Raw genomic sequence first — 10968 nt, 5'->3', positions numbered from 1 at the left:
GGCCATGCGCTGGAGGATGACGTGTGTCTGATAGCACTAAGGGGAAAAAAATGCATGGCAAAGTTTCGTCTTCTGTACCCTGTCTAGCATGCAGAGTTTCGTGTGTTAAAACAGTGTATGACATTGCTGTATCAAAGTTGTAAAATTAAGCATTATTTATTGAAAACTATGTATTTTTTTGTAAAAACCTGATCACATAGAGCATATCAGTGGCTGTGCTTGTGTTTCAATGGAACCAGCTTCTTGCCTCACCCCCTTGGTATGCAGTACTATTGCTCAGGGTTGGAAATAGTATTACCCCAATGTCTCTTTTGCAAGAGTTTTTCACAGAGGAATACATTTCTTCAAAAGACTCTAATAAAATTGTGTGATCGATCTGCACTTGTGGTTTTCATGTGACTTTTTTCCAGTTTTGCATTTTGATAACTACTGTCCAGTTCCTAAAGTGTTGCCCTCCCTACTGATACTATGGACAGGTTTTGGAAAATACTGGGTGTCAGCCTGGAGAGGAGTAGGCCGCCTAAAAGTGCTCTGGTGTGAGAGCTGCTGACAGTTGGAATAAGCATGGTAATAATGTCTCGAGAGTTTTAACTGAGTGAGTCAAAGCATAGACGAAGTATAGAAGGGTAGATGAACATGTATTGTCAGAAATGCTTGAAGTAGAAAATGAAGGAAAAATATCAGGGGCAGTTGCTGCTGTTGAATTCAATACCAGCGAACTCCATTTCTCTGTGTCTTTTTTTTTTTTTCTATAACAATTTACAGTGTAAATGTATTTTGACATAGAAATCGTTCTGTATTGAGATTCTTGATATAAAATACTTTTATGGAAGCCTGTAAGTGATCCTTGGAATTATTATCAGATTTTTAAAACGATGTGTTTACATGGTGAGTGTTTGTTGTATATTAAATTTGCTTTTGTAGAAACGTTTGTGTTGTAACAAATCTCCAGGCGCACAATTAACACAACCACCCATAGGCTCTTAGTTGTACGAATTTTCACTATGAACCAAAGGACGAGTAACAGAGCTATCTATCTATGGCAACACATTATATCGATATAATATAGTCGATGTTTTTGCTTCATTCATGAATATCTTAGGATGTCTTTCACTTCAGTAGAATTTTATTTTGATTTATATTTTAAAAGAAACAAAAAATAGACCCTGAGTAAATTACACCTGGCATAAAACATTCCTTGCAATTAACACTAAAGGACCCTGAATGTGTTTCAAACTCCTCATTGGGACTCCCTGTGCTGTTTGTTACACTCCTTGCCTTTCAATGATGTGGGCTTCAGAAAAGCAGAAAAACATTTTTTTTTTTAATTCAGTGGTTAAATTTATTGAAGAGACATCTATGGCTAAAATATCACTGGTAAGAAAACATAAAATGTGAAAAGTTTGACTTTGCTTTTCTCCCAGGAAATCTGGGAGTGAAAGGAAGAGGTGATGTACCCTACCCCAGTGCTGGCTTATCTATAAAGGGCAGTGAAAATAGTATACCTGGACAAAAGGATGGATGATAATATTCTTGTTGGAAGATAGACTGGTTCTACCTGAAAGTAACTACTTTTACGATATGTGTAGCTGGTGACAAAATCCTGATTTTGACACTGGGTAAAGCACATATGACTTCATTAAAAATGGGACGCACTTTGATCTTTTGAGAGTAGTGGCATGGAAGAAGGCCACGGCAGGAGAGCTCTCTACCACTTTCTGTTTTGTCCTCTGCTAGGACTGAATTGCAGAGCTACAGACTGTTTCTTCTATGATCAGACAGAAAGATGGATCTCATCATCATAGGTAGCACATTGAGTAGATCTGAAAAAAATTAGGAGCGATAAGATTGACCCTTTCGATTTCTCTTTCTGTGAAATAATCACCAGTGTACTTAGCTTGAGTTTGCATACCATAGGTGCCAATCATTTGTGGCCCATTCTGCCAGGTTTAGCATACTCCCTTTTTCAGCTGGACTAAAGGACTGCGTTCTGCCTGGTGCCCCTGACTGGGGCTAATTAGGCCTAGTGGCCCCCAAACTAAAGGACAGTTCATGGGGACTTCCCTGGCGGTCCAATGGTTAGGACTCCACTTCCACTGCCGAGGGCCCAGGTTTGATCCCTGGTCAGGGAACTAAGATCCCACAAGCCACATGGCGGTGTGGCCCAAAAACAAACAAATAAAACCAACAAAAAAAAGGATGGCTCATGGATGACAGGCATGCTTCGAACCCGGAATTCATTTGGTCTCTATGAAGAGCTAAGCTGAACTAATAATCAGACTCCTCCTTCCCAGATTTGGACTTGAAAAACATACAGATTGGCCTAGTTCTCTGCAGGATTTGGGTAGGGAGGTCGTGAGGGGCTCTTAGAGCTGGAGTAGGTATTACAGGCTGAAAGGAGGTCAAAAACAAATGGAAAACCTGGGAAACAGAAATGGGAAGCAGAGAAATCATGAGGGAGAATCTTGGAACTCCTGAACGAGGGAATCCCAGTGTCCGTGGAGGGGGGATCCCTGGTGGCTTTCTGGCCCCAGTTCAGTGGGGTTTACCAAGTAAATCAGCAGCCACTGGCAGCCTACCCAATAGTTGTTTGGCCATTTTTTCTTTCCTAAAAAACTCACTTTGGCCTGAATCACAATATGACCAGTCAGAAAGGTGGCTTCCCTTGCAGAGAGGTGACCTGTGACACGGTCCTGAGCAGGGAGCTGTTAGTCAGCCTTGCTCAGTGAGACCTCCAGGAAAACGCCTCTGCAGGGAAGAGTGGACACGTGCCCCTCTGCAAATGCTCCTTCCTTGCATTTGGGATATAGACGTGATGGCTGGAGCCACAGGTGTGAGCCTGAAGCAGAGGGGAAAGGAATTCCGGAGTCCTTGACCAGCAGCCAATCATTGCCAACCACAGCTCATGCTGGAGTGAGAGGCTGTTCCTCAGATTTTATCCTAAATGTGGCCAAACCCAAACCGCACTGGACCCCATTTCCTTGGCATTATTTGAGTAGATCTGTGTTTCTTTTAACCCAGGGAGAACAACTAAAAACAGCTTAAATAGCCAAAGAATGAGGATAGTGTGTTAAACATTGGAAAATAGAGTTTAGTAAAATGCATAAAAGTGGGAAAAAAAGTTTTAAAAAATGGTAACGAGGGAAAGACAGAAATGTCAAGCATTTCCACAGTCATACAGGACATTGGATTTACCCACCAAAAGTTTAGATTCATTTTTAAGAAACATTTATATCAAAGATGTGTTTGAGAACTGCCTCACATTTGTAGAGCTTCAGGATGACACAATGTCCCTCATTCATCTTCATCTCTCAAGTGTGTAGTGACCCATTTGCCAGGAAACAGCTCTTCTAGGTGCCTGGTCCCTCAGGCACAATCTTCCTCACTGTCACATTAGATTAGGGTTCATTTGACTTAGTTGATGGCATCTCAGAAAAGGGGTCCTCAAATACTATTCATTCCTACTTTGTCCCTCATAGGTAAATTTTTGATTTTCTAACTCATAGAATGTCAAAAGCCACAAGTTTAGAGGAGTGAATGCAGGACCTAAAGAAGCAGCGGTGAGGGAGGGGGATAAGGAGGGGGGAGGGGGAGGGAGAGAAGGAGAAGACAGATTAATAAGGAAACTATAAAAAACAAATAGCTCAAAACTCTGGGGTCATTTTGTGTGAGGTTAAACAGCTTGACTCAGGTGATTCTGAGTGTGTCACTGTTCTATCACATTACAAAAATCAGTGTTTATCACAGTGTTGCTGAGTCATTAAAAAATGTTTAAATTGCGTCCATTTATGACCTATTTAATAAAGCTGGGAAGTATGAAATCTTGTCTTAAATATTTCTATACTCAACATCATTTTAAATCAGACCAGAATGTTCTAGAAGAATCACTTTTGCCTAAACCCTTTTCACTTGCTAGTGTTTTATAAATCAAAAAGTAGTTTGGGGGCTTCCCTGGTGGCGCAGTGGTTGAGAGTCCGCCTGCCGATGCAGGGCACGCGGGTTCGTGCCCCGGTCCGGGAAGATCCCCCATGCCGCGGAGCGGCTGGTCCCGTGAGCCGTGGCCACTGAGCCTGCGCGTCCGGAGACTGTGCTCCGCAACGGGAGAGGCCACGTCAGTGAGAGGCCCGCGTACCGCAAAAAAAAAAAAAAGTACTTTTGGTCCAAGAGCTAGCAGAAGTTAGTGCAAATAAAGGGCTTTTGCTTCGGGGGAGCACACAAGCCAGAGGCAAAATAGAACACTGCCGTGAGACCAAGAGGAGAGGCCTGGGAAGAAGCGGCTACGAGCCTGCCTTTCAGTCCAAGTCTGTATAATCCAGAGACGTGAACAGACGACACTGGCTGCAAACACTCGTTAAGAAGGGCCTTTGGGCTGCGTCTCACAGGAGCTGAGGGGCTTGGGTGAGGGGTAGAGAGAAAGCCTTTCCGAGTAAGTGTAGCCAGAAGCAAAGCAAGGTGCACAGGAGAGACCTCGGGGTGAAGGATGCTGGGCGGACAAGATGGCCAGTCACCTCTGCAAAGCTGGCGACGACCCGGGGATGCCGCAGCGGCCAGGGACCCTGAGTTGAGGGGGAGCAGCTAGCGGAGTGGAGGTGACCTCCGAGGGGGAGGGAGCTGGAGGATGGACACGAGTGAGAGGAATCAAAGGAACTTTGTTGCGTTTGGATTAAGGGAAAGAAAAAGGAGCCAGGAAAAAAGAAATGGTAGAGTCTGTAAATCTGATTTTTCGCTTGGTTGGTGTGACTTTAATGGAAGTGGAAAGAGGGAGATCAGGGACACTCTTGGGGACATTTAATATTTTAGTTGTTGGAGAAACATCTAGAGAAAGGTCCTTGAAGTGAAGAGTTGGTCCGGGGTGAAGGGCCTGGCCAAGCGTCTGCAGCCCTTTCCCTCAATGTTCCATCTGGAAGGTAAGTTCCACATGCTCACCCCCCTTCAAAGTAGAACCGGGGGTGGAAGGGACTAAGCGCGTCCACAGGAGCCCCCGCTGTGCAGCCTGGAGAGCCCAGTTTCCAGTCTTTCCGCTGTGCATCCCTGGAGCGGGTACCAAAGCGTCCTGTGCTTCCCTTTCGTCTGGGTGCTACAGCTGAGCTCAAGCGTACACGTGGTTGTCAGGACTAAATGGGGTCGTAGGCTCAGAGAAAGCTCAGTAAATCACAGGGACTGCCTCAGGCTGTCATCCTGCTAAGACAGGGACCCTTCTGCCTTGTTGGGGCCCGTGTCCCCAGACCCTGGCACTGAAGCCTGAAGGAAGCTTACTAAAATGTGGGCTGAAGGAACAACTCAGAAGTGAAAGCTGGATTGGAAAGCTCTGTGCCAGGGTTCTGGGGGGAACATGGCGGGTGGCAAACCCTTGTGAGTGGAGAAGAGTCCCCTGTGTGAGTCAGCAGGTGTCAGAACAGAAGCCTGCTCAGCTCTAGGGGAGAAAGGAGATTGGCCACCGTGACTTTCTCCCTGTTCTCCTTCACGGAGAAGATGACGTAGGGCAGTTTACTGATATTTCGGGAGAGGCCTTCTGGAGCTGTGCTCTCAGCCAGAGCTTCCTGCTACGACACACTTGAAGGACGTCATTCCCACGTGTAATAGATGAGACCTCTTAAAAGCACAGTAGAGAAGCCATTTAAATAGTGAGACTAAATCTCATTGTTATCACAGTAATTCATAATTAGCCAACTAGCAGGGCCGTGCTGGGAACCGGTGGTCACCTTGGATTGCTCCGTGGGTGACACGGGCTACACGTAAAAAGCAGTTCTCAGCTTTGTGTTTGTCAAAGAATCACATAAGAAGGCAAAGAATAAGAGTTAGAAATGATTCTTTGTTATACTGTATTTTTTAAATAGTCCCATGGTCTCCAAACTCTAGTAGGCCAGCCATGATCAGTTAGAAATCACTCGTGCGAGCTCTTGAAGGACTGCATGTGCCACTTTGCCTTGAGAAGTTGTGTTCTGGTCCTGATGCAGTGGTCTCCAAGAGTGGTTGCTTAGCATCCTTGGAATCGCGCGGCATCCTCTGAGGGATGATGGGGAAAAATAGTCATGCTTTATTTATATTAATTTCTAGCTTACAAAAATGAAGAGGTTATCCTTTCATAGCATTTACTGATTGGACTGACAGTGGCACACATATATAATTTGGAAATAATACATATATTGGGGGTGATGCTCAAAAAATTTAACAGCTAGGATTGTAGGATGTGACAAGATTAGAGGCTTCTGTTCTGGAATAGAGAAGAGATGGCATGCTCTACTACTAGGGTCACTGGATGAAGAAGCAGGGAACTGGCTTCCAGTTCTGTCCAGTCCCCAGTTCAGCTGTGCAGTCTTAGGTAAGTTGCTTTGCTTCTCTGTTTCTTCACACATAAACTGGTGAATGAACTAGATCATATTTGAGGTTCCCTTTGGGTCTAACAAATAATACAAACAGCCACTATTTATTTACCCTCAGAGGGCCTGTTTGGAGGCATTGGTATAGACTCACGCTTTCAGAACCTGCAGGTCCTATAAAGGAAGGAATAAGGAATCCAGCTAGATAATCTGTGACCCTTGGAAGCTAGAGAAACAAGCCCTACCTGACACTTTAAACACCCAATGGTCCAAACTAAAGGGCCCTCAGCTCGGTGTTTTGTTCTGTTGTTTGGGGGATGGTCTGTGTTGCACTTCATAATGGGGAAGGGGAGAAGCAAATAGTTTACAGATTAGTCAATCCCCAAACTCAAGTTTTTTTTGTTTTTTGTCTTTTTTTAAATTGAAGTATAGTTGATTTACAATGTTGTGTTAGTTTCAGGTGTACAGCAGAGTGATTCAGATATATATATGTACTTTTTTAGATTATTTTCCATTATAGGTTATTACAGTGTATTGAGTAGAGTCCCCACTGATATGTAGTAGGTCTTTGTTGTTTATTTATTTTATATCTAGTAGTGAGTGTCTGTTAATCCCCAATTCCCAATTTGTCCCTTCCCCTCTTTTCCTCTTTGGTAACCATAAGTTTGTTTTCTATGTCTGTGAGTCTATTTCTATTTTGTCAATAAGTTCATTTGTATCAGTTTTTTAGATTCCACATGTGATATCATATGATACTTGTCTTTCTGTATCTCATACTAAGTTTTACTTCACTTAGTATGATAATCTCTAGGTCCATCCCTGTTGCTGCAAATGGCATTATTTTGTTCCTTTTTATGGCTGAGTAATATTCCATTGTATATATGTACCACATCTTCTTTATCCATTCACCTGTCGCTGGACACAGGTTGCTTCCATGTCTTGGCTATTGTAAATAGTGCTGCTGTGAACATTGGGGTACATGTATCTTTTTGAATAAGATATTTTGTCTTTTCCTCATATATGCCCAGGAGTGGGATTGCTGGATTATATGGTAGCTCTATTTTTAGTTTTTTAAGGAACCTCCATACTGTTCTCCATAGCAGCTGTACCAATTTACATTAGCATCAACAGTGTAGGAGGGTTCCCTTTTCTCCACACCCTCTCCAGCATTTATTATTTGTAGAGTATTTGATAACAGCCATTCTGACCAGTATGAGGTGATACCTCATCGTAGTTTTGATTTGCATTTCTCTAATAATTAGTCAAATTCAAGTTTGATATAATTCTTTAAAACATTTTTATTGTTATTTCAGTTGACAAACTTCTTTAACTGCGGAAACATAAACATATTATAGCACTAATACAGATAACATAACGTTTTATGAAACACAAACCTGATTTTCAAACATTCCAAACAAATGTCAAAGTCACACAATCAAAATTACAGACTTCTGGGCCCACTGCCCAAAATATCCATTCAGTGTTCTTGAAATGAGACCTAGAAACTATATTTTTAATCACTGTATCCAGCTGATTCCAAGGCTGAGGGGCCGCAGACCAGCTTCTGAGACCCATGGCCCTAAATCAGAGAGAGAATCACACAAAACAAAACTTACTTTGCCCCAAGTCAGTGTCTGAGGACCAAATAAGGAGACTAAACACACCCTTGTCTTGCCACACCTTGATTTTTCATCGCTTGCTCATTGAGTGACTATGAGGCGTGTGGTGAGAAAATAAAGAAAACCTGCCTGCCAACGCAGGGGACACGGGTTCGAGCCCTGGTCTGGGAGGATCCCACGTGCCACAGAGCAACTAAGCCCGTGAGCCACAACTACTGAGCCTGCGCGTCTGGAGCCTGTGCTCCACAACAAGAGAAGCCGAGATAGTGAGAGGCCCGTGCACCGCGACGAAGAGTGGCCCCCGCTTGCCACAAGTGGAGGAAGCCCTCACACAGAAATGAAGACCCAACACAGCCAAAAATAAATATAAAAATAAATAAGTAAATTAAAAAAAAAAAAAGACCTAAAGAAGAAACACATGGCGAATATCTTCTCTAACAAAAAAAAAGAAAAAAAGAAAAATGGGAAACCTTATAGGCCTGTTAATAATGAGCAGACTGAGTATTTACATAGTTCAACACTGTCCTAACCTCTCAGTCCGTTTTGTCTTCTGGAAAGTGATGCACAGCAATGAGAACGATGGCGGTTCTCAAATGGTGGGCAGGTGTCAATGTCACTCAGACTTTGTGGGTTTGGATTTTTACCTGTGACGTGAGGACCAAAATCCTCCCTTCATAAGGGTGTTCACTTGCTTCACTAACATTTGCAGAGCTCTGTGAGGCCTGCTGACGTAAATTAACTGGCACTAAAACTGGCCTCCAAAGATACAAAGCCTTGGGACTGGGTACCAAAGGAGAGAGAAGAAAAGGAACAAAATCCAGGTTGGGACCTACGGTTTGTTGTATGTTTTAACATACAAAATAAAACAGAAGGTGGAGGTGTTCTGCAAGAGATAACAAAGGATAAAACAAAAACAGGACATTTCCCACATAATTGCAGGGAACAGATTTAAAAATTAAAAGAAAAAACAAGCAACTAGCCCCTGTGTAATGTAAGGGGAATGATTATCTCCCGGTTACAGGAGACTGTTGATGAAAGACTTCACAGAGTTGAAACGCTGATGGAGATACATAAATGCGATGGGAAGAACAGGAGGATATGGTACTGTACACTTGAATGACTTATCGTGCTAATTCAATGCTGAGCGGTGGGGTTTGTATACTTCAGAGAGAAAGAAGAATGGAAACCAAGTTTAGTTGCAATGGGAGGCTGCTACCCATTGGCTAGACCAGACCTGAACCAGGGAGGAAGGTGGCTAAAGAAGAACCAAGGACAGATGGTTCATGCTCAAGTCCAAGGTTGGTGGGAACTCTGAAAGTAGAAAGCACCTGAAAAAGTGTCCAGGCCCGGGAAACCCACTGAGTGACAGTCAGAGCCCTTCCAGGACTCAGCCTGGCCAGAGGTGGTTCCTGTGTGGAAGCTGTGCCAGAGGAAGTTGCTCAGCTGGCCCAGACAGTGGTCTGGGAGAGTAACAAACTGGACACCTCAAAGAATTACAGGGATGCCGTGGATGCATCTTAGTACTGCTTTGGCCTTTATCAAATTTCCCTTACAGAGTTACTCTTACCAAGCATCTGGATTAGAAGGTGCATTAGTCAGGATTCTCCAGAGAAACAGAACGAATGGAATGTGTGTGTATAAAGAAATGTATCCTGAGGTATCGGTTCAGGTCGTTGTGGGGTCTTGGCAAGTCCAAAAACACCTGAGGGGTTAGACCAGCAGGCTGGAGACAGCGAAGAGCTAGGCTGCAGCTGAAGCCTGAGGACGCTCTGGGGCAGAACTCCCCTCACGTGGGGGTAAACCATCTTTTTGTTTTCTCAAGGCTTTTACCTAATTAGATAAAACCCACCCATATTGTGGAGAGCAATCTCCTTAAAGAAAAGTCAACAATTTAAATGTTTGTCGTGTCCTAAAACACGCTCCCAGAAACAACCAGGCAGCACAGGTAATCAAGGGGTCAGGACCAGCATCTAACTCTCTGACTTCTCAGGTCAAGAGCCTGTGCGTTAGGGCACTCCACCAGTCCCCATGCCCTAATCAGTAATCGAGCTCTTGTGACTGTGTTACTTCTTTTTTTTTTTTTTGCGGTACGTGGGCTTCTCACTGTTGTGGCCTCTCCCGTTGCGGAGCACAGGCTCCGGACGCGCAGGCTCAGCGGCCACAGCTCACGGGCCCAGCCGCTCCGCGGCATGTGGGATCCTCCCGAACCGGGGCACGAACCCGTGTCCCCTGAATTGGCAGGTGGACTCTCAACCACTGCGCCACCAGGGAAGCCCTGTGTTACTTCTTTTACACTTTCTATGGCTGTTATATTTTTTGTTGCCCTTGTGACTTTGAAGTTCTTAACAAGCATTTGTGGAATGAATGAATGAGCTGAGGAATACCATGTCTCTCTTTTATTACATAGAGTTAAACCCCCAGGGAAAAGAGAGGGTGGAGTTTGGTTTATAACTGAGAGGGTGATGAATGACTTACCGAACTGCTGAAGGATGTGTGCCTGGGTGATTGTGATTATTCACTATGCTGACAACCATCGACCACAGCACTTTATTTAATAGGAAAAGCCAATCAAAAACCTTTGGAGGGCTTCCCTGGTGGCACAGTGGTTGAGAGTCCGCCTGCCAATGCAGGGGACACGGGTTTGTGTCCCGGTTCGGGAGGATCCCACATGCCGCAGAGCAGCTGGGCCCGTGAGCTGTGGCCGCTGAGCCTGCGTGTCCGGAGCCTGTGCTCTGCAACGGGAGAGGCCACAACAGTGAGAGGCCTGCATACAGCAAAACAAACAAACAAACAAAAAAACTTTGGAAAAAATATTGGGGTGCCCAGAGTGGACCGTGGGATGTTTAATTTTCATGAATACTTGACTGGGCTAAGGAATGCCCAAATAGCTGATAAAACATTATTTTTTGGTGTGCATGCCAGAGTTTTATGGGAAGAAATTAGCATTTGCATCAGTTGACAGAGTGAAAAAGAACCACCCTCACCAATTGTCTGAGAACCCCAATAGAAGAAAAAGACACAGGAAGGCT

The 10968-nt window shown here is 44.2% G+C and overlaps 1 long non-coding RNA gene across 1 annotated transcript; it reads left to right on the top strand.

Annotated features, from left to right (window-relative positions):
• Positions 1-1250: 1250 nt before the first annotated feature.
• Positions 1251-7051, top strand: LOC113624160 (uncharacterized). Its single transcript, XR_003434250.1, has 3 exons — positions 1251-1260; positions 2826-2831; positions 6882-7051. It is a non-coding gene; the product is annotated as an uncharacterized LOC113624160 (long non-coding RNA).
• Positions 7052-10968: the final 3917 nt, after the last annotated feature.

The sequence above is a fragment of the Aethalodelphis obliquidens genome, unplaced genomic scaffold (genome assembly GCF_003676395.1).
Source record: "Aethalodelphis obliquidens isolate GAN/ISIS:26980383/991018 unplaced genomic scaffold, ASM367639v1 scaffold12, whole genome shotgun sequence".
NCBI lineage: Eukaryota > Metazoa > Chordata > Mammalia > Artiodactyla > Delphinidae > Aethalodelphis > Aethalodelphis obliquidens.
Note: the sequence above shows the minus strand (reverse complement) of the source record. Positions and strands in the feature narration are given on the sequence as shown.